This window comes from Trichosurus vulpecula, chromosome 7 (genome assembly GCF_011100635.1).
Source record: "Trichosurus vulpecula isolate mTriVul1 chromosome 7, mTriVul1.pri, whole genome shotgun sequence".
Taxonomy (NCBI): Eukaryota; Metazoa; Chordata; class Mammalia; order Diprotodontia; family Phalangeridae; genus Trichosurus; species Trichosurus vulpecula.
Window position 1 is genome coordinate 49243115 of NC_050579.1, and position 24850 is coordinate 49267964.

The 24850-nt window shown below is 44.6% G+C and overlaps 1 pseudogene; it reads left to right on the forward strand.

The window, feature by feature from the left end:
• The first annotated feature begins 453 nt into the window (after positions 1-453).
• Positions 454-18797, forward strand: LOC118857517 (annotated as a pseudogene).
• Positions 18798-24850: the final 6053 nt, after the last annotated feature.

The following is a 24850-nucleotide window of genomic DNA, read 5'->3' on the forward strand; positions in this document are numbered from 1 at the left end:
TTGGTTGAATGAGGGAATGAATGCGTGAATGACGGCTGACCTTTTAGGAGGAAAGAAGCGGAAGGAGACCCATTTCCCTTAGAAGAAGAACCAATTAGGGTCATCCCTTTTCTCCTCTTATTTCAGACGACAGTTGAATGAGCATACGGATTTACGTGGGCACCAGGTGCCGAAAAGAACTGAAATGGCAATTTAGTCTCCACAAGAGAAATAAAGTAACGGGGCCGTGGGAGGGGGGGGGGGGCCTCGACGGGGGAGGGGAGTGGGGAAGAGGAGGTGGGGCTACGGAGTTTTGAAGAGTTTCTGTCCAATGAGATGGAGAAAGCAAAGAGAAAAACAAACCCAAAGAGAATCTTCTTCAGTTACAGGATCCTGTCTGGCTGATCTAGTCAGTCCCTCGCCTAAAGTGATTGCTGCAAAGCCCGAACGCTGGTTCGAAGGTGGATTCTGACCATGGCCTTTGCTAATCTCCGGAAGGTCTTAATCAGTGACAGCCTGGACCCTTGCTGCCGCCAGGTCCTGGAGGACGGGGGGCTGCAGGTGGTGGAGAAGCAGAACCTCAGCAAAGACGAGCTGATAGCATAGCTGCAAGTAACGTGGCAGGGCGGAGAGGGGCCAGCCCGCATCCTCGCGTCCCCGGGCTAGCTCGGGCTTCCGAGCTGGGGGCTGCTCTGGCCCTGGCGGAGACTGCGAGGCTTTCTGTGTCTCTTAAGCCCGGAGGGCTCTGTGACTGCGGGGTGCAGATTTGCTGCTGCGCTCGTTTTTAGCCGGAGGTGTTCCTGTTTGGCTGGTTTTCTGCGGCCGCAGGAGTGAGAGCAGTGCACCCATCCCGAAACCCGGTGCCAGCTCTCCTTGCTCTAACTCTGATCCCGGGAGTCCGCGGTGTGGGATGAGGGTCAAGGAGGAGGAAGGAAGGGATCTTTTGGGGCTTGGGGGATCGGGGCGGAGTGCATCTCTTGGGACCGAGGGATGTATCTTGTGGGACTGGGGAAGTGCATCTCGTTGGCCTGGAACGCATAGATCTAAGAGGCTCATCTCATGGTACTGTGGTGGGCAACGCATGAGACTGCAGTGCATCATATTAAGTCTAGAAAGGTGCATCATATGGGACTGGCGGTGCAACGCGTGGGACTAGGGTCCATTTTATGGGACTAGGAGGGTGCATCGTATGGACTGGGGATGCAAGGAATGAGACTGTGGGGTGCATTTCATAGGACTAGGAAGATGCATCGCATGGGACAGGGAGTGCAACTGGTGGTACTGAAGGTGCATCATATGATGCAGAAACTGCATTTCACTGACCTGGGGGTGCACTGCTTGGGATTGAGGGTCGCATTGAAAGAGTCAGAAAGTGCATTCCATTGGACCGACCGATGGAGGGGAAGCATGGCATGGGACAGAGTGCATTGCATTGTCCTGGGCTTGCATTGAATAGGCAAGGGGAACGTAGCACGGGACTGGCAGCAGGGTGAGTGCTAGCTTCTCAGGCCGGTTGGGCATCTCCTTGGCCCTGGGGGTCTCGGGAGCCACCGATTCTCCCGGCCCTACTTTGGGCCAGTGCACTCAGCTTCCTGGGGGTGCTGGCTGAGTCCAGGCCGGGGCGGGAGTTGCAGAGAGCGAGACTTTTCAGAGACAGGACAGCCCCGGGCCGTCTCCATCTGATGGAAGGAAGAGATGCGCTTTCGCCGCCCTGGGCTAGGCGGGAGTGGGGGGGCGGGAATGGGGTCTGGGTACGCTGGGTCCTCCCAGTTCCTCCCTAGGAGGTCTGAGGACACTCAGTCAATTGGCTCAGAGTTCTGTGGCCAGGATGAAAAAGAATCTGTGCCTCAAGCCGTGCTGGCAGGGACGTTTCTTCCTTTCCCCAATCTTCCTGTCCGCCGCACTTGGTGGTGGCGGTGAGCTTGGAGTTTGCAAGACGTCGTTTCAGATATCTCCTCTGACATTGGCTGCTACTTGCTTTGGGACCCCACAAATCATTTAAGCTCTATGGGCTTCGACACCTCTTTAGGATTTGTCTAAGTTGCTATCTATGCGGTGCAAGAAAGGCTTTCCCAAGGTGGGAGTTAAGTGATGGTCTAAGAGATCTCTTGTTTAATCACATATTGTCCCGCTATACACCCTTAAAAACCTGACTCAGATTCAATTTAGCAGAAGTTTCTTAAGGGCTTGCTATATGCTAGGCATGTCCTAGATCCATCACTACTCTAAATACAGCTTACATGAGTAGGGGGAGAGGGACTTGCCGGGGGAACTACCTACACAGTTATAAGCAGTTAGAAAATGTTTTTGTTTTTCAGTCGTGTTAGACTTTTCTTGGTCCCAGTTGAGGCTTTCCTGGCAAAGATACTGGAGTGGTTTGCCATTTCCTTCTCCAGCTCATTTGACAGATGAGGAAACCAAGGCAAAGAGGGTTAAGTGACTTGCCCAGAGTCACACAGCTAGTGTCTGAGGCCAGATTTGAACTTGGGAAGAGTTTCTGGTCTCTAGGCTGGGTATTCTACCCACTACACTACCTAGCTGCCCCTTAGAAAATTAGATAGATAGATAGATATCAGATAGATAGATAGATAGATAGATAGCCAGGGTCACAGAGTCGGTTAAGTGTCTGGGACACTAGTTCAGGTCTTCTCAACACCTATGTCAAAATAGCCCTTTATCCCCTATATCACCTAGCATGTAAAGTGGTCCAGACCCCTGGAAATGTGATGACTGTTTGGATGAATTCCCTCTCCTTTGTGGCTTCTTATCCTGACTGTGAGAAACGTGGTTTTGGGGATCACTGGACTTCCTAGGCAGGGCCAAAGTCCTGAGGAAGAACCCTGTGATAATCCCTAGGGAAGGCTGTACAGACCACAGGACTCCCAGAGGAAGACCAGGTGGCAGCCATCCCTTAATCTGTGGGGATCACAGGGCCTCCTAGGGGTCAGACCCTAAGGAAGACCCAAGCAATGGCCCCTTAGGATGGCGGTAAGATCACAAGGCTCCCGAGACAGGGCCGGAAGTCCCAAGTGACATCCCCTTAAGAAGGCCGTGCAGACCACAGGGTTCTCCAAGGGAATCCAGAGCGGTAGCCCTCTTAACACCGCAGTGGGGATCACAGGACACCCCAAGACAAGATCCAGGAGTAAGCCCGGCGAGCTTCTGCTGCCTGTTGCTTCCCTTCACTTGACCCTAGGAAAATCCATGTGATTTGCCCATTCACACCCAAAGAACTCAGGGCCAGAGTGGGCAGAGGAAGGCATTTTATTACGCTCCCCAAGAGAGTGGGTGTAGTGCTCACAGAAACACTCACACCGATACAGCTGCAGGAGCAGGGGAGCATTCCCTCCACTCCTGCTAGAGTCATGGTTAGTTTACAGTCTTTGTTTTTGACATAGTTTTCCTAGGTTATATAGTTTATATAAATAGGATAATAAGGATACAGAAGCAAAAGTGAAGTTAATTAGATTTTCCTTGTCTTAGTTTAGGATTAAACTATATTCTTTTACTTCCTCTACTTTCCCGCTTTAACATATGCAAATTACGCAAATTAGTAGGCCTGGATTCTTGACCAAGACCAGACCCTAGATAAGCTGAACAGGTTCAAGTGGGTTTGGCCTCTCTAATTCCCTAGACTGCCTTCTCAAAAAGTATGCACATGTGTACAAGCCTCTGACCGCTCACCTGACCAACCTTGAGGCCTGGTCTCTGCTAAAGCTGGGATAGGGGAGGGCAGGGAAGCACACCTTTAGTTCTGTGGAAACAAAACTCCTCCTCCCATTTCTTACACTGACCAACTGGGCGAGAGTCTGTATAATGAAGCATCCTGGACTGTGAGTAGGGCTTGTGATTGCTTTTGTCCTGACAGTTTGATTTTTTTAAGTCTCATCTTTTAAGTCTCAACTAAAATCCATTTTTTTTACTGGAAGCCTTTTCCAACCCTCTTAATTCTAGTGCCTTTTCTTCTGCTAATTATCTCCTATTTATCTTGTATATCTGACTTCTACCCACCCCAACAAAGATAAAACAAAACATTGTCTGACTGGCCAAAAATATTTCTTGAAAATGTTATTATTGTATAAATGGTTCCCACTTCATCCTTCGTCAGTTTGTACAAGTCTTCCCAGGTGTCTCTGAAACCATCTCCTTCATTATTTCTTATGGTGAAATCAATATTTGATACCATAATTTATTCAGCTATTCACCCCCTAATTTCAATTTTTTTGCTATAACCATGCTGAGCATTCTCTAAAGCTCTAGTTCTCTTAGAATACTGATGCCTGAAGTTGCATATTGACTTAGAAAACCACGAATTAACATTATCTAGGTTTTACTGTATTTTTAATTTATTTTGTTAAGTATTTCCCAGTTATATTTTAATCTGGTTCTGGTGCACTCATTTATGTTAGACCTCTATGGTAGAATAACTGATGACACAGAAGTATGAATTGGAGCTTTGTTTTCTAGTCCTTTTCACCTTTTCCCAATGTAACTCTTTTACTTCTAGCTTCCTACTTCAGTTGCCCTTCCCTCTTCTCTCCCCACCGCAAATGCTTATTGTCAGCTCCTCCCAAGGCTCCACTAAGTTTGACTGCTTTGCAACAGTAGTATGATGGTAAATGTTTAACAACTGGCTCTGCGGTGGGGGTGAGGGGAGGTTAAATTTAATTGGCATTATTAACCATTTTCTCCATTACTTTCTTAAATCTAACCAATCAACCAAATGATCTATCATTTGATTTCTGAGGTCCAAATGCTCACACTGAAACTTTCACAATCTGTCTTGTTTTGTCTCTAAAATATAAAAACATCCTGGCTATGCTAGAATTGGTGTCAGGGATCGCATTTGTAGGACTTACTTTCCCCAAATGTAAATCTGGGACAGAATTTGTCCCTTTTCCTCCTTTCTAGAAGCCATAATTGGGAGGGAGGGAGGGAGAGAGAGAGAGAGAGAGAGAGAGAGAGAGAGAGAGAGAGAGAGAGAGAGAGAGAGAGGAGGGAAAGAGGAGGGGAGCAGTACTTTGCTGATTGACAGAGCTGCCTGTTGCCATTTTGGAGGAGGGGAGCAGTACTTTGCTTTCACTAATATCCATGAAAATGATTCTTTAAACTCTCTTGTCAGTAAATTTGGTTTTAATTGTATTCTATGATCAAATTAGATTTTGATTCTATTTTATGATCCACTAAGGCCTCAGGGCATTTTAACTCTCAATCCTGAATTAATGTGAATTGGATTAGCCAAACTCTCTCTTTGTGAGGAGACTGAGGCCCAGAATAATCACCGAGGCCTCATGATTTTTCTTGAGGTCCATATAACTAAAAAGTAGCAGAATTGGCACTTGAAACTAGAACTAATGACACCAAGCCTGGTTACCTGTCTTTCCCATATGTGCATTTAGCTTAATATTCTATGATAACTTTCCATTCAAATTCTCTTGCTTTTTTCTCTTCCCTTATTTTGTTTCTACTTTGGTAAATATTTTCCTTTCGGAAGTTGTTTTCATTGTTGCTTTCTTAGCTGACCTTCTCCGGACACTTCTAGAAGCACTAGACAGTGTGGAAATGTGTTGGTAAATGTTTAGCATCCAGCTCCCCACCTCCTCCCCACCAAAAACATATGAATGACAGGCCTTAAATTTAATCTGCTCTATTAACATTTTCTCCATTACTTTCTTAAGTCTAGACAACCAAGCAAAACAAGAAAACCAGCCCTGATTTGTAGCTCTTGCCAATTTCTGAGGTGTAAATGCTTACCCTGAAAATTTAAGTCAGCTCTCTAGAACCAAAACGAGCTGGTTCCAGCACAGTTTTGCGGGTAGGTAATTGAGAACTTCCTTTATGCCAGAGATAGAAAGGTTGGCCCACTTCAATTCAGCACCCCTTCGTTGAGCTCTGCAAGAAGCTGAAAATCAGGGGTCCTGGCCTTGTCACTATGTGGCCATGGATCAAAAAGCTTTTGTGTGCCCTACTTCCCCCAAATGTAAATCTGAGACAGCATTTATCTCTTTTCCTCCTTTCTAGAAGCCATGGTTAGGAAAGGGAGAGGAAAAGAAAGGGAAGGAGGAGAGAAAGAGAGGAGGGAAAGAGGAGGAGAGAGATGGAGGCAAGGGAGAGATAAGGAGGGGATGGAAAAGGGGAAAGGGAGAAAGAATGCGGAGGAGGAAAGAGGAGGAGGGAGAGAGAGGAGGAGGAAAAGAGAGAAGGGGAAAGAGAGAAGGAGAAAGAGAGAGAGGAGGAGAAAAAGAGGTAAAGGGAGACAGAGAAGATGTAAGGGCAGGCATCCCAGAGGGTATCTCTGTTGCTATTGCTGCTGTAAGTCATGATGTGGCCCCACAATCACCTTCAGGGTCTGTTTCTGTGCCTCAGGACTGTGAGGGACTGATCCTTGGCTCAGGGACCCAAGTGACTGCAGACGTCATCAATGCTGCTGAGAAGCTTCAGGTGGTGGGCAGGGCTGGCACTGGGGTGGACAATGTAGACTTGGAAGCAGCAACAAGAAAAGGAGTACTCATCATGAAGTGAGCATGGGCTAATGAAAGAGATTGGCAGCAGATACACACACACACACACACACAGAGAGTTTAAAAAATATACACTAACTTCTATAAGTGACTTTGGGGTGACTATGTCTCTCCTGCTGCTCAGGGTTGGAAGGAATCTGAGAGTCCTGAGGTTATCTGGTCCAGCCTCCTACCTCCCTTCAGCTGCATCTGCCTAGGGGAACCAAGAGGACAGACACCTTAGTTTAAATGTAGGCCCGGACACATGTACAGAAATAGGCTTGTTCTCCTATGACTGTATTTCTATGACCATATTTGGCCCGGGATTAGAGAGGGCAATAATCGTTCGACTGTCATCTACGCCGGTAAGAATTACAGCTGGCAAATTAAGTTTAGTTTTGGGAGCCATGCTTCATTCATTCATTTATGTAATTAAACTTTTTTTTGGCACTCAGTTTTTCCATCGCAATCATCCTCCGCTAATCCCTCCCTCCCTAATTTATCACTTAGGCTAAATATATGGTCTCATTTGATGTTCAAAGATGCTACTATTGTGCCCATCTTACAGAGGAGACTGGGAAGAGTCAGAAACACTAAAGCGCAGAAAGAGCCGAACAGCGGAGATGAGTTTTAACGATAACCGAGGAGTTTGCTTTTAGTTTTCCTGGAGGAAAAGAAGATTGAGGACAGAAACGATGGCTATTGGGTTAAATATCACAAATTTGCAAATAAGCGTCTATTAAATAGCTACTCTTCGAGGCATTCTACTAAGTACCAGGCAGACAAAGACAAGGAATGATACAATCCTTGCTTCCTCTTTTGTGATGACCAAAAACTTACAGGCAAAACTAGTAGACACAGTGACTGAATCTGATGGTACAGGGGTGGGGAACCTGCGGCCTCAAGGCCACATGTGGCCCTCTAGGGCCTCAAGTGTGGCCCTGTGACTGAATCCAAGTTTCACAGAACAAATCCTCTTAATGAAAGGATTTGTTCTATAAAACTTGGACTCAGTCAAAAGGCCACACCCAAGGACTTAGAGGGCCACATGTGGCCTTAAGGCTGCAGATTTCCCTCAGGATATAGAACTAGAAGTGACCTTAGAGGCCATCAGATCCAACCTTCCCATTTTACAATTGAAGAAACTGAGGCATCTTGAGGTTATCCATGGTAACACAGTGAGCGATTCGAAGATTCGAACTAATCTTTTCTTGAACTACTCAAAGTCCAGAATCTATCCACTATGACACTCATATGCCTCAGCATACAGGAGCCACATTTTAAAACCACATTGAGAGTCATAAGAGTGTGCCTGGAGCAGGCAGTCAGGATGGTGAGGGGTCTGTTGACTTAAATCTGTCAAAGGCTGCTGTGTACTTTGTTGATACCTCTTTACTTGTCTGAGGTTTTAATTTCTGATCAGCTAGTTCTGGTCCATCCTTTCCAGTTCAAGGATCATTCCCTTGATGGGAAAAATAAACAAAATAGGATTTGAAGAGTTCTGGATTTTCTGTCACCTACTACTGTTTTATCCCTTTTGAGCAGGAGCCCTGTTCCTTCCTTAATTCTTTTTTTCCTCCACGAAAGTTTAAAAAAAAGCAAGCAAGCCCCTTTTTGTGGTCTTTAAAATGAATCATTGCTGTTCAGCTCATTCTGACTTCAGAGCTTCTGACACTGTTCTCAATGCCCTCATCCATGAGAGGTGCAGATAATGATCATAACACCCATAAGCACTGAATGAGAGCCTATATTTAAAAGCTCTTGCAAACCATAAAGCCTATAGGGCTAAATGTTAGCTCTCCTCCTCCTCCTCCTCCTCTTCTTCTTCCTCTTCCTTCTTCCAGGTCTAAATTCTCTTCTTCCTCTTTGGACCTTTTTTCTTTGTTTTTACCCCGAAGAAGACTTCCTTCCTTCCTTCCTTCCTTCCTCTGTCCCTCCCTCCCTTTGTCCCTCCCTCCTTCCCTCCAAAGAACACTTTCAGCTAACCTAGAGAGTCTGGTGTTCTTTTATCCTCTTTATGGACCTTACATTTTGAGTGTGGTTTGACCTAGAAAGTTGAGAGTGGGCAGGCAGTGTGCTAGTGCCCCAAGAAATCATTCTGTGCATTGATGGAAAAACCTGTCCTTCACAACCTTGATTAAAGAGAAGAAAGAAGACATATGCATACACGTAATGAATAGCCAAAAGTTTAGACATAAGAATAGATGCTTTTTTTCAAAACAGAAGAGGCAGAGTGGGTAGAAGATGGATCTCAAGCTCAGAGGATCTGGAAGTTCCACCTGTGAAAAGAACTGGCTTCCTGCCCCATGAGTGAATCATTGAACATAGCAGTCTTCTGGGCATTTCTCTTGAGTTAAAGATTGCAGAGAAGGTGCCATCTGCACTGGTAGAGGCAATTTCTTCCCCAGGCAGTTCTCTGTACAAGTGAAATAATAGTTCTTATCCCCTTTTTTATACCATGTGACTCTTGTTATGTCTGGGAACATTTCTCTGTTACAGATTAGACTGTGCTTTTGTAAGAATGACTGTTTATTAAGGATATTATTGAGGCACCATCTCAACTTTGTTTTCTGTTTGGGACTGGGTATCCACTCTGGGCATCACTCCCTCTTTTCTTTGGAGGTTCGAGTGGGGATTCCCTGCCAGTGCTGATTCATTCTGTCATCTGTCATCCCCATTCTTGGTGAGAGTCTTATTCTGTTCTCCATTCTTGCTTCCTTGGCTTGAAGCTGCCTGGTAATTTCTATAGTGTTTCAATATTGTCAGAGCCCTTTGTAAACGTCATCACATTTGGTACTCATGATGACCCTGCGAAGTAGGTGTTACTGTTATCCTTATGTTACGGATAATGAAATGGAGGGTGAAAAAGGTGAAGTGTCTTGTGTAGGGTTATACAGCTAGTCTGAAGTAGGATTCCAGCTCAGGTCTTCCATATCTATTTCACCAAGTTGCCTCTTGGTGCTTATCAACCAATTAACAAACATTTACTTAGCACCTCCTGTATGTATGGCAGACACTGTGTTAGGTGATGGGAGAACCGAAAGAAAAATGAAACAGTCCCTTCCCTGAGGGAGCTCACATGTTAACTGATAATTAATATAGTCCTTGATAGCTAAGCTGTAACTCTTCTTAAAGTATTTGCTTTTTAAAAAGGGACCCTTTAAAGCAGGGATTCTGAATCTTTTTCTGTGGTATGGACTCCTTTGTCATTCTGGTGGATGCCATGGACCTCTACTCAGAATCATGTTTTTAAATTAATAAAATTATAAAAATACAAAGGAAACCAGTTCTATTGAAATAGTTATCAAAATATTAAAAACAAGTTAATGGGCCCGAGGTTAAGAACCTCTGCTTAAAGTCACAGAGGTTATAGAAAAGGGAAATGTCTAGGTTCATATGTGGGAGGTGGTTGGCACCTCTGCCTTCATCCTTGGAATTTTATTGGAATTTTGGCCACTGGTATTTGCTGAGAGGTTTAGCCAGACTGTTTCTCACCCCATCAGCTTCTGAGGGTATTGGATCCTGGATCTCCTGCTTCCTCCAACCATGGGTAAGTGACTAAATGAAGACTTGGCATAGCACCTCTAAAAGGCTGCCAACCCCTAGTGCAGCTTCCACATGGCGCCAATGAGGTTTTAGGGTATTTCAGCTCCGTTGGTTGCTTGGAGTTCCCATCACAGAATTATTCTGTCTTTGGGATCAACATTAATCTTCCCACTTGAAGTGGGAACAGATTATGTAGGTGTAGGCAGGGTATAAAATGAGAAAATCAGTTGGGTCCCACTCTGTCAACCTCTATTTCTCTCTGTTTTCCAGCTTTTTTCTTCTCCTTAATCCTCAAGAAGCTAGGTTTTAATCTAAGTCGTTGCTACTTTCAGTTAAGGTACCATCTCCCTGGGTGAGTCTGTAGATAATCTTTCTCCCTGAGCATCATCACTCTGTGTTCATCTTACTTCAATGTGCTCCAGTCTAACTTTACAGACGTAATATATGTCACTCCTCTTTACACACACAATAAGATATAAAACTTGTTTCCCAAATTCTTATAATTTCATAGTGACACAGATACAAAAAATAGAAATGAAAGGAAAGGTACTAAATGCTCAGGATAACAAAGTACTTTACAAATATTTTCTCATTTTATACTCCTAGCAACCCTGGAAAAGTAGTTGTTATTCATATCCTATTTTTACAGGTGGGCAAACTGAGGCTGAGAAAGGTTAAATGAGTTGCTCACACACCTAGTAAGTGTCTTGGACAGGATTCAAAACCAGGCCTTCCTGACATCTACTCTATTCTTCACACTTTTACATGTGGCCTCCCAGCTCAGATCCACAGAGGATCACTTCTGATCCATGATGGTTTGGGTCATAGAGGGAACAGAGTAAGGATGGTGGGCTTATTATTCAGTCAAGGGGAATGGAGATATAGATTGATGGTGAAAAGCACCAGGAAAAAACAGGGTTGAGCAAGAGAAGGGTCTTGGGGAGAAGACAGGGACAGGGAAGGTAGCCTGGCTCCTGGGAAAACCTCCTTCTTCCTCTTTCCCAGCTTTGCTGAATGACAACACCTTTTCCCAGTGCAAGAAGGGGGACCGTGTGGTGAACTATGCACAGGGAGGGATCCTGGATGATCGAGCCCTGGAGTCAGGCCAGTGTGGTGGGGCTGCCCTGGATGTGTTCACAGAAGTGAGTTGTGGGCAGAATGTTGCTTGGGGAGGGGAGTGTCCCGACCAACAACATTTCAGGAGGAGTCCAGTTTTTTACACTATAGCATCACTCCACGTGATTCTGTTCCACAAAGAGCAAAGTATATGGTCTAGTGAGAGAGGCAGAGACAAGTGAGTTCTTTTCAAAAGATCAGAATAAAAAAAATAATAAAAAAAGAAATAGCCACCTAAAAAGTTAACTAAAAATCTAGGCAGTATATGATGAGACAAGTGCCCCAGACATTCAGAGGAGGAAGGGTTTCAGGGAAGAGATTTTGGTTATATTTGTGAAGTCTTTTACAAACAAACTTTAATGTGCTGCAGAAATGATCGAGATGATGGAGACAACAAAGTCTCCGGGAAAGATCTGTGCTACACATAAATCCACTCTATGGATGTTTTCTAGGCCCATGGGCAGTGTGTCTGTGATCCCAGTGGGTACAGCCAGACACTTCTCTCAGGAAGGCCACTCAGCTGTTCAATGTAGTTTAAAAAAATCCTTTTTTGCCCACTATGGGGTAGGGGGTAGTACAGGACGTCTGCTGTTCCTTTGTTGTTCTTCACCCCAAGCCGTGTTTTGATGGAAATGACTTTTCTATGTAGGAGCCCCCTGGTGAACCAGGAGAAGGTCATCAGCTGCCCCTACTTGGGAACCAGCACCAAGGAAACCCAGAGCTGGTGCGGGGAAGAAATCGCAGTTTAGTTTGTGGACATGGTGAAGGGGAAGTCTTTGTCTGGGGTTGTAAGTATAACCTTGGCTGGGGAAGTGGAGATGAGAGGGGAGGGGAATGAAGAAGTGGGAGAACAAAAGAATCTGGGCTTAGAAGCAGCAGGGAGAAGAGAGAAGGGGCAGCGGGAGAGACAGGCAGACCTGGAGCCAGTGCCCAATCTGGGGTAAACGAAACACCTCCTCAAACTTTGGGGGAGCTGCCTGGCCACTGAAAGGAGTGCCTCCTTCCTTGAGTCAGGGCCATGGACTGGGAGGTGTGGTGTGTCCCTTCCCTTAGTTTCCCCATCTGTAAAATAATATCCTCTGAACCTGTGATCCCATCTGACCACAGCTGGTGAGTGGCTGCCTCCCAGTAAGTCCTTCTGAGTCAAGGGCTTATAACTCCCACCTTTCTGCATGGGTCTGTCTCCCATCTAGAATAACAACCAGCCATCTCTCTCTCATCTTGAATACTAGCTGGCATTTATATGGCACTTTACAATTTGTGAAGAGTTTTATATATTTTATCTCATTTCATCCTCCCCACAGTGGTGTGAGATAGATGGATTATTATTATTAATTATTATTATTATTATTAATTTCCAAGGCACAGAGAGATTGAAGAGACTTGCCCAGGGTCACCTGGCTAAGTTAGGGTTTGAGGTAGGTTTTGGACTTGGGTCTTTTTAATTCAAATACGGCCGCTCTTCCCACTGCACCACCTACCTGTCTCTACCTGGGCGGCAAATGCTATCATCATAACGATTCCCATTTTACAGATAAGGAAACCTAGGCAAACTAAAGTTAAGTGACTTGCCCGGAATCTCGTAGCTAGTATGTGTCTGAAGCTGGATTTGATCTCAGGTCTTTGGGAGTCCAGGCCCGGTGCACTGCACAACGTAACTGCCTCTGTTGAGGAGGCCATGACTGGAGACCTGAGCTTGGCGGGATGTGTTCCTAACTCCTGAGTGCCCAACCTCAGGGTTGCTTCCCTCTTCTCTTTACAGGTGAATGCCCAGGAGCTCAGCACCACATTTTCCCCCAGCAGTAAGCCCTGGATTGGTCTGGCGGAAGCTCTTGGCACATTGATTCGTGCCTAGGCTGGGTCACCCAAAGGGAACATCCAAGTAGTGACACAGGGTGAGTCCAGAGTGCTTTGTCTATAGCCGGTAAAGAAATCGGGGCCACAGTAGAGGAGGAGGGGAAGAAAAATGCCAATCCTTAGTCAACATCTACTGAGCACCTGTTCCAGGTATAGTCTGCTCCCCCCTCAAAAAAATCTCCCATGTAAAAATTGTGACTTAGAACACATGGGTTAGGGGACTTTATGGAAGGGCTCTTGTGAGTTCCTCTAATTAGGATGTCAGCCTTGACGGAGGTCTCTAATGTAGTGCCATGGGTCCTTTCTCTGTGGCCTTGAGGTTCGACACATTGGTGACTTGGTTGAAGACCTTGATGATTGCTTATTAGGGCCTACTGAGGTAGAGAGGTTAGTAGTGAGTAATGAGTAGCTGAATTGGAGAAGCAGGTTGGCTACAGGGAGATGGGTTTGTTGCTAAAGGTGACTCTAGAGGACTGTCTCCAATGGCACAGGACATTTCCCCAGGGCCAAAGAGAACCCCCACTGCTGAATTCCTTAAAGTGTTGATGTACTGATGTCTATGGTTCTGAAAGTGCAGTAAGACCTCACTCCCTGAGCATTCAGAGAAATGAATAGAGAGCCCTGTCTTAAGGACCAGAGTGGGCACTCTAGTAACATCTAAGAAGGGGTTCTAACTTTTTCCTCTGCAGGACTCACTTAGCTAGATGATAAAGTCTGATAAGAGACCTCTCAGGATTGTTGTGAGGATGGGGTGAGATAATACTTGTAAAGAGATTGGCTAAGTACCTGGCATATAATAGGTCTTTAAATAAATATTTATCCTCTTCCCTTCCTCCCCTTCCCCTCTCAATTCACATAGCTCAGCTAGGGGAGGTAACCAGTCTTCCCAAAGGAACAGAAAAACTGTGGCAGAGTACTGAGCCCCAGTGCAGTGTGTGGAAGGCAGAGAATTCTAGATGGAACCCAGTGGTGTGGGAGTCAGATTCCCCTTGCTCTTTTTTTTCTTCTGGAGAGTGGAGGACTAGGGCAATCAGTGGGATTGTGAATGTGAAGTTTCGGAAGCTGGGGGGAGATTTCAAAAACTTTCAGGTGTTTGTTGCTGTTGTTTGTATTTCAGAAGCGGCTGGGTGGAGCAATCCCCTTGATGCTAAAAGCGCTGCTACTGAAATGGACTCTCTAAATAACATTAATGACAATGCCTAGCGTTTGATGGAGGGCTTGAGGGTTCGCAAAGCATTTTACAATTATTAGCCTCATTTTACAGATGAAGAAAATGAGACAGATAGAGGTTAAGTGACTTGCTCAGGATGACACAGATAGGGAGTGTCTTGAACTCAGGCCTTCCCAGTTCCCAAATCCAGCACTCTATCCATAACTGTAAACTGTCTAAAATACTTAACATCTTTGTGATTTAGCAGGCAGTGAAGGACAAAGGCTGGGCTTTAGGGTTAAGGTGGGCTTGCTTCTGGGGGACTGTTGAAAGGACTTTATAGTAGGGAACCTGGACGTGGCTTTGGTGGTGAGAGAGTAATTGGTTGTATACATATATCTATATCTATATCTATCTATCTATCTATATCTATATCTATATCTATATCTATATCTATATCTATATCTATATCTATATCTATATCTATATCTATATCTATATCTATATCTATATCTATATCTATATCTATATCTATATCTATTACCAATCAAGGAACCATGAAATTAAATGAACTTGGTGTGGGTAGCCTTGAGCCACATTTGTCTCCTGGTTGCCTCCATGTGACACATAGAGGGATCAGGTGGTGGGGATTATACCTGAATGACAGATTCATGGAGGTCTTTGTGACTTGTTTGTATCTTTTGGGGAAGGAGGTGTTGCATCCAGTGGATGTGGGGTTCTGAGATACACCAAGTTGACTAGGATTGAGTAGTGCTGGGTGGCAAGGAACCTTTAGGATTTGTTAGCACCAACAGAGGGCAGCAGCCATCTACCTGGCTTCTGCAAGCGCGGCTTATAAAGGAGCCCGATTCCAGCTGGGAAAACTACAGTCCTTGAACTTCCCCTCTCCCTCAGCAAACATCTGGGGAGTCCACCTAAGGTGGGAGTGAATGGACCAATGCTTCTAGTCATCATGTTGGGAAAGAGTGTAGGATCACATGGATCATTGGGCTAATGGGCTCCAAAGTTTCTTCATGATGCGCCTCTCTCACTAAAACATATTTGAGCATCTCTTACATACATGCATACATACATACACACATACACCCTATGTATGTATGGAAGAGATGTTTCAAATATATGTACATATATAATAAGAATGTATGCATAGTCTTACATATGTTATAGAATATGCTTCTATATTAATAATTGGTATGAAAGCTACACAAAACTAGATATTTTTAGTTATTTAGTTTAAAATTTTATTATTTATTTTTAACAGTGTTAAAAATTTTTTTTTGTTTCGAATTCTCTCCCTTCCTCCAGCCCCCCCCCACTCACCAAGGAGGCAAGCAATATAGTATCAGTTATCCATGTGGAAATCATACAAAACATTTCCATATCAGCCATATCATACATACAAAAGCAAGAAAAACAAAGCGAGAAAATTATACTTCAGTTTGCACAAAAATAAATATTTTTTAAAAGGTGAGTTGAAGATGAAAAAAAATAATTGAACCCTAGACTCAGTAGGAAGCCTCTGAAATTGATTGAGTTGGAAAGAGACATGGTTGAACCTGGGCTTTGGCAGCTGTGTGAAGGGTAGAATGGAGTGATAGAGACTTAAGTTAAAGAGATCAATTAGCATGGCAAAACGTTTGTTCAGAAGAGGTGATGTGGACCTCAGTAATAATAAGGGAACTTGGTAAATGCTGTGCTAAAAATTTAGGTACGTTGTATCTATGTTATATTCTGATCTATTGAATTGAATAACACACATCTGCTCGTGCCATTCTTGGAGGGAGAAAAAGATCTTTTCTGATTATGTATTGCTTTTCAATTAAAATTTCAATTCCTTTTCCCAGCATTCAGAGTTCTCCATAACTTGATGTTCAAAGTCCCTAGCTCTGTTGAACAATTCTCAAATGAATGTATGTAATTTTATACAGAAGTTTCAGTTTTTGGCTTAACGGCTTAATAGACTACCTTTCATGAAGGCAGAGACTGTCTATTTTATATAAATTTGACATCTTCCAAGAGCCTAGCACAGTTTTCTGTACACAGTGTGATATTCATAAATGTTTGTTGAATTAATGATTGTGGGGTAGGTGATATCCTTGACAGTGATGCTGAGTTGGTGAATTTCTATCCTTCTAGGCAGTTTGAGGACCATCCAACCCACTGATGGGTTAGAAAGTTCTCCTCCTGAGCCAAAATTTGCTTCCTGGTCATTTCAGCCCACTGGTTCTACTCCGGAATCTACACAGAAAAATCCTAATTTAGTTCCCTGTCCACATAGCAACCTTCTAATATTTGAAGGTAGCTATGATGTTGCCCTGAGTCTTCTCTTACCCTGGCTTTGCATCATGATGGCTCTTCAGAGAGAACCAAGACCCTGGTTAGTGGGATGATCTCATGACCAGTGGCTTATCAGATTCAGGACCTGACTGATCGGTCAGCATGGCAGAACCACCAAAGCCAGTGGCAGCAGCCTGACAGTCCTCATGATTCTTTTTGGAGAACAGGAAAGGAGATCATGAGTTTTGTGATTAGACCACGATGTGCAATTTTCTACGGGGCTGGTCTTGAAACTTTAGGAGGAAGGGGAGAAAAACACATCTGGAAAGAGGTGATGTTGGGAAAAGTAGGGAGTAGCAGGGCCTGTATTCTGGGCCACCAGTTGTTTGTCAAGGAGTTGTTCCTTCTCAGAGGTTGACGCTCCTCAGAACAACATTGAATGCACTCAGACTACGGCGAAGTGTACAGAGCTCTGCCTTGCCCCACTCTGCAGCAGTGGCAACCTGGTGTTGGGAGTATATCTTTTAGCAGCTTAGAGCTTCATGGTGCCCTGGGGCTTGCTCTCTCCTCTGGGGGCCCTCCCCTCTCTCTCTCCTACTGTCCCAGTTGCTGCCCCTGGCTCCCAACCCAGAAATTCCTGGTTATAGCTCTGACACAGGTTTTTTTCCTGTCTCATATTTCCATAGTGTGACAGCTGCCATTGGCCTAAGGTGCACACACAATTTAAGAGCTAGAAATTTTCCCCTCCTCCCGCAGTCATCATCAGCCTGCTGAAGGAAACAGCCACCCGGGCAGAAGTAAACTTGGTGAACACAAGGCTCGTAACACAAGAGGCTGGACTCAATGTATGTTATTCCCTCTTGCAGGTTTGGTCTTGTGCCTTCCCTATTATCCCATGTCTTAGCTTTGAGGCATAGCACTGCATTCATGATAGCTACACATTGCAATAATGCTTTCATATATCCATGAGTCTCATTACATCTTCTCAGCAGCCCTTTGAGGGAAGAAAAGTAGGTTAGTAGGATTTATCCCTTTTTTACAGAGGGGGAACCTGAGGACCATAGTGGCCAAGTGACTTAGCATGATATAGTGAGTTAGTGAGGCTGGACCCCCAAGCAACACACTCTCAAGCTCCATGTTGTTTCCCTAGGAGCTAACAGATTTGAAGACAGATGATACCTACCTTCCAATCATCTATGCTCTTCATCCATGCAAAGGACAGTCTGAAAGTTTTCACTGAAACTCTCAAGACCACCTAGGTCCTATCACCTTTAGAGGAGGTGGTGATTGGCAAGAAACATCAGGAAGAGGAGGGGGCTTATTAGCCTTCCCCTTTCTAGTCCTGCTGCTCCAAATTAGATGGCCTCCTCAACTAACCTGCCCTCCACAAGGACACCTGCTTGGGGCTTGGCCAGTATCATTTTTATTTTGGCCTCGAGTCCCTCTCCCTTCTCAGACCAGGGGAGGAACAGCAGAGGATATAATTGAACCTCCTAACTCATCCTCAGGCCAAAACATTTCCTTCCTGTTTCCAAAACTGAGCTGCTTCATTGTCCCTTCTACTCCAGTTGAAAAGCTGACCCCTCTCTTGCCTCTGATGGGATGATTGTCCAGGCCTATGTCTGGTGAAAACTTCCACTTCCTCTCTTCCTTGGGACTTGACGTCATCTAAGAGAAGAATCTTCATGCCCACCTTCCCCATGCCTCCTCAATTTGCTTCTTCCTCTTAAGCAACATTTCCTGCTGTTTTCCCATTTATAAGAAAGCTGTTGTATATTTTAACTAGATTTCAGCTGATTGAAAATATAGAGAGGAGGGAGGGAAGGGCAGAAGTGGGAGCTGGATATAGTGTGACTCATTCCAGCTTGTTCTCTGCATTTTCTGGGCTAACATCAGTATTATTTAGTGCTTGCTTCCTTGCCTGGATATTTCTTTGCAGAGGTCTTGGCCAGTCTTTCCCCTCTCCAGGACCTCTAGATCCTGGGAATTTTGGAATTGTGGATTAAAAATGTTGAAGTAGTATTCAAAGGGCCTAATTCTCTGTTCTTTTTCTGACCTTTGCTGTCCAGGTCATTGCCACACACCATCCAGCCTCTCCTCTGGATCACAGCAGTGGGGATAGCCTACTGACCATCTCCCTGGCAAGTGCCCCCTACCATGCAGTGGTTTTGGTCCAAGGCACCACTCCCATCCTGAAAGAAGGCAATGGCATTGTCTTCAGACCAGGAGTACCTCTCTGCTGGGATCTCCCCTTGCTATTCTACGGGGCCCAGTCTTCTGACCCAGGGCTGCTGCCCACGCTGATTGTTAAGAGTAGAACCCATTGCCTACCAGTGCCCACTTATTCCTAGTCCACTGGCCCACAAGCGCATCTGCACAAGGAGGTGGGCGTGGGGTTTTCTTGTTAGGGACAGATAAAGTAACTTGGAGTCTTCTTCTCACCTTAGGAGTGTACCTCCTGTTTTCTTCTCCCTCCTTCTCTGCCTTCTATGGGTAGAAGTCTTCTTAGGGCTGATGGGCCTTGGTAAGTGAAGGGAACCATTTAATTTCCATCTTCCTAATTTCATATCAGCTTCTTTGGAAGCCTGACTCTTTTCATACCAAGTGCCTCCCTTCCTAGGCCAATTAGGTTTTTTGCTTCTCTTCCCCAGGGCTCTTAGCAAAGGCAGGGGCATGGTTGCTATCCTACCAGACCTCCAACTTGTTGGATGGGGAATCCTGGCATGTGGTGGGTGTCTCTTCTTCACTGCCCAACCTTGATGTGTGAAGGCTGCATGTGACGGAAGCCTTCTAGTTCATCTTTTAACCTGCTTACTTCTGCCATCATGTTTGGGTTCTTCTGAAGCAACCTGGTGAGAAGACAAACTCAGCAGAGTGGTGGGGATCCAGTTCATGAGATGGGGTGTTTTCTCTGGGCTCTGATAATGGTTTCCATCATTGCTCACCTTCCCAAATGTGGCCTTCACTGTAGTTTAGAAATAACCGTCAAATAAATCATCTGTTAGAAGTTAGGCCAACGTCCTTGTGCTTCCATAACATTGGAAAGGGCCATGGGGGCTGAATTAGAGCTGGAAGGAATGGTCATCTAATTCAGCATCCTTCCCTACTCATAAAGAAACAGGCCAAGAGAGGTAAAGTGGGTTGACCAAAGTTCCATAGATAGTAAATGGCGGAGCCTGGATTCAAAATCAGGACTTCTGATTACAACTCCTTTTTCCTTCAAGGCAGCAGTGAGGGAACAGTCACGGCTTGGCAAAAGGGTGGAGAAAGGTAGCTGGAGATTTTGATAGGACTTATTTTACTGCCTCACCATCCTTTATGATATTCTAGAGCAGAGGTTCATAACCATTTTTATCATGAACCCCTTTCTCAGCTTTAGGATGGAGACCTATGGACCCCTTCTCCAAATCATTTCATATATTTATTTGGCTTCTCCTGACTTCTCCTTCTATCTCTGTTCCCTCCTTCTCCCTGAACCTCCATTTTGAAGTAGAACCCATACTAGTCAGCCATCCTTGTGTAGACTCTGACACCATGCCCTTGTGGGCACCTCTCACCCATTTTCGACTCCCTTTTATATATCATCTTCCTCCATTAGAATATAAGCTCTTTGAGGGCAGGCCCTGTCTTTACCTTTATGTATATCCTAAGTGCTCAGTACAGTGCCTGGAACATACTAAGTACTTAATGCTTATTGCTTGCTGGAGTAAATGCCTAAAATACATAGAATTACAAAAGAAACCAACTATATAGAAATAAAGATGTTGTCCTTTTTCTCACCCAAGTTTGCAAGACTCTCTGAAATCCATAGGCCCCTAAGGGGTCCACGAACTTAAGGTTAAGAACCACTGCTCTAGTGCCATTATGTTAGAAAGGGAATGAATCCTCACAGATGTTATCCCTTGGTAGCCCCCAATCCAGGAATAAAACAATGCAATTATTTTCCCATGACAGCTGTAGTAATGTCACACAGTAGCTTTATTTAAAGAGCTTTTGAAATCAAGAGAATGGGAGAGGAAGGGCGCTGGAGAAAGTCCCACCATTATATTGAGTAGACAACCTTGATAACATTGATGTTATCTAAGTGGGCCTTCACTGAGACAATTCAGTCCTCCATTCCTCCCCAAGAACTGGAGAGGGAAATGGCAGACCAGTATCTTCCCCAATGGCAGTATCTTCCCCAAGAAGATCCCAAATGGGATTAAGAAGAGTTAGACTGAACAAATGACCCTCCACTTTACTCTGCCCAGAAGCTATTTCTAACATTCTCTATGCATCCATTATTCAGGTTTGTACTGTTGATTCTTCCTCCGCACACCCCCCATAGTGATAATGGCTTTGCCCCAATCTATCCACACTCTTCTGGCCTGTGTGCTTCTCATATACTAGACTGTCAGTCAGCCAGCCCTTCAACAAGCATTTAGTTGTTTACTATTTGCCATGCACTATGATAAATACAGGGATACAAAAAAAAGCAAACACTCAAGGAGGTCACCTTCTAAAAGGCTGGGGGGAGACAACATGGAAAGTGTACAAACTGAAACTGTACATTCCATACATATGGGCATACTGTATATATATATATATATATGTGGAAACTGCATACTGTATGTATACGTATATATGTGTACGTACAGTTTCCATGTTGTCTTCCCCGTATATATCCATACACACATATGTACATATATACATGCATATGTATATTCAATATATGTTTAACATATGCATATGTGTATATATGCATACGTATATACATATGTGTATGTATGTATGTATGTATGAAGCAGTAGGGGCAAGGGAGGCAATAGAATTGGGGGAGGACAAAGATAGGCCCCTTGTAGAAGGTTTGAGTTTAAGCAGAGTCTGGAGGGGAGTCAGGAGGTAGAAGTGAGGAGAGGGAGCATTCCCAGCACAGAGGGCAGCCAGCCAGAACAAGGATGTAGTCATTAGATGGAGGGATCAGTGATCAGCAGAAAGGCTGGTGTTGCTGGACTGAAGAGTGTGTAGAGGGGAGGAAGGCATAAGAAGACTCTAAAGGTAGAAAAGGGCCAGATTGTGAAGATGTTTGAAAGCCAAGTAAAGATTTCTATACTTGATCCTGGAGGTGATAGGGAGCCGTTGGAATTTATTGAAGGGAGGTGAGGCTCATGGCATGGTTGGAACTGCTCTTCAGCTGAGTGGAAGGTGGACTGGAGTAGGGAGAGATTTGAAGTAGGAAGATCAATCAGAAAACTACTGTAATAACAAATAAATATCCTCATCCTTTGACCTAGATCGTCCACCACTGGGTTTATATTCCAGGGAGGCCACTGATACCAAGAAAGTCTCCATGTAACAAAATATTTATAGCAGCACTTTTTGTGATAGCAAAGAATGAGAAACAAAGATGCCCGTCAGTTAGGGAATGACTGAACAACTTGCGGTTCATGAATAGAATGGAGTATTCCTGCACCGAAAGGAAGGGTGACTGATGAATATAGAGAAGAGCAGGAGATTGGTGAAACGGTTTTGCCTGGCTCACCAACCTAATCATTCCTTCCAATTATCACCGACTTTTTTCCCCTTGCTCAGAGTGGCAGGATGCCTCACATGAGGGCAGGGAATGGTGGTGAGGCAGGCTATTCTGAGCATTTGCTGTGCAGTCCTTTCAGGAGCGTCCGACTCTTGGTGACCCGATTTGAGGTTTTCTTGGCAGAGATACTGAAGTGGTTTGCCATTTTCTTCTCCAGCTTATTTTACAGATGAAGAAACTGAGGCAAGCAAGGTTAAGTGACTTGCCCAGGGTCACACAGCTAGTAAATGTCCAACGCTGGATTTGAACTCTGGGCCTCCTGACTTTAGGGCTCGTGCCACCTAGCTGCCTCACTTCTGAGCACTGGTGTTTTTTTCCCCGAAACCAGAGATTTGTGGCAGGTAATGAGATTTTTCTTAAGCACCTTAAAATATTTTTAGCAGAACCTGGCCGGTGTTGAGAACATGTAAAACAAGGCACCTGTGCTCTCTCTCCCGAGGCCTCTCCAATACCAGTTTAAGATAATAGCCAACATTTGTATAGAGCTTTTCCGGGCTTCAAGCTACTTTACATACAGTAACTGAGGTGATTCTCACCCATCTCTAAAATAGGCAGTGCCGCGGTTATTCTCATCGGACAGATGAAGAAGCTGAGTCAAACAGGAGTAAATGACTTGCCCAGGGTCATACAGCTAGTAAATGGGAGGCAGAATTCCAGCCTAGGACTGCCTGGCTCTGAGTGAGGCAAGTCTGACTTGTAATATTTTACAAGGTCAAGTGAGGGGAGGCTCCCATTGCAGAAAAGGTTGAAGGGCAGCCATGTTATTCTGTGGCATCTGGAAACCAAGTGCACATTGGCCCTGCCATAGAAACAATTATACGGTTGGAAGGAACTTGGGAGACTATGAAAGCCAACGTGAAACTATAAGGGAATTCTCTCCAAATCATCCCCAACAAATGGTCATACATTATCTGCTTGATTATCTCCCATGACAGAGAACTCACTACCTTCCAAGGCAGACCATACTGCTTTTGGATTGATTTAGGTAATAGGAAGTTTTTCCCTTTTGCCGAGCTAAGTCTTAGGTTTCATAACTTCTGGCACCAAACAACTAACTCATACTTTCGCACGATGACCCTTTGAATATTTTAAGACCAGGTTTCCTTCTGTTCCAAATCCACGTACCTGTATTGTCATCCAGTCCATATTTCTCTGGGGTGGGGGTTCCCAAGGGTATCATAAGGGTTCAGGTAAGAAGTCCCCTTGTTTGTCACATTGGTCTGGTCAATATGCTTTGTGTATTTACAATGAGTATAGAGAGTGGAAATCTTAAAAATAACTGAAGAAGTAATAAAAGACTAATTCCTAGCCAACATGAGATTTGGGAGTGGTTTTTTTTTCATTACCTTGATTTATGAAATTGTACTATTTATTATCAGCATGCCATCAGGCCATGCCACAAGCCCATTTCAAACAATATTTGGACTCACTGAACTCTCTTTATATCTTTAAGAACCACTCTCTGACTTTGGCTTCTAGGAGGTTCCCGAGAAAAGAGGAATGTTTCCCCTGTTTGTGTATAGTCACTACAAACCATCTGCTGGATGTGTTTGTGACCAAGGAGTGAAGTGCTGGCTGATGTCTTTAGGGGGCCATAAAGTGTCTCTTAGGCTGGAGTCCCCCATTAACAGATTGAGGTCTATGAGACACATGATCCTCAGCTTAACCTCTTTATCTCTTGGTGCTGCCAGTGGGATAAAGCAATGCCCAGTCATGCCAAAGGCAGCTCTAAGGCGCAGGTAAGAGGGAAGGAACAAAGGACAAAGAAGAGAAAGGGAGGAGAAGGGAGATAAAACGAGGGGACAGATCTAAGAGATACAGAGAAAGAGAAGCTGAGTGTTACCAGGTATTGCCCCAGGAACAGATGCCTGACTCTGAGACACAGGCATTGGTATTCAGCATGGGATAAACCTTCATGAACATCTTTTACTCAGGGATCAGGTGAAACTATAGGCCTGGAATGACTCTTGGAATCTTCAAAGTTTCTTCTCCAGGAAAGAGGAACAACTATGGGTATTGCTGTATAATCTAGAGTGGGTTCAATCTGGCTTGTTCTCATGGTGATGGGTGGACTGGTCGCAAAGTACTCAGACCCACCCTTCACCTGCACAGGGGAGGGAGCAGTGAGGGAAAGAATCAACAATGATGTGTGAGAAGTTGGAATGAGTTGCTTTTTGTAAGTATCCCTGCTATCTTGTTCTTGGAGTTTCTGTTGTCAAAATATACCCCATCCTCAAGAATTTTCATCTGGAGACCTTCAGGAATTTTAGGAGTAGGGGAGTGAACTATACGATCTTGAGTATTTTCTAGATCTGAAATGCTCTGAATTTATGTCATTCTATATGTTTTCTAATCACTAATTTTCGTAGGACAATAAGGGAAAAAAATACTGGGATCAGGAGGAGAGGGAAGGAGAGATGGAGGAACAGATGAAGGTAGGGGGGAAGGAGACAGAAAGGAATGAAGAGAGGAAGAGATGGAGGAATGGCATGAAGGAGAGAAGGAAGAATAGAAGCATGAAGAAAGGATGGAATGAGGCAGAGAAGGAGGAATGGACAGAGCCAGTGTGATACATGTGCTACCTTACTTGTTCAGTTGTTTTCAATCATGTCCTATTCTCCAGTGACTCCTCTTGGGCTTTTCTTGGCAAATATACTGGAGTAGTTTGCCATTTCTTTCTCTAGCTCATTTTACCGATGAGGAAACTGAGGCAATGGGGTTAAGTAACTTGCCCAAGGTCGCGCAGCTAGTAAGTGTTGTGAGGCTGGATTTGAACTCATCATCCTGATTCCTGGCCTGGTGCTTTATCCACACTACCACTTAGCTTGTAAT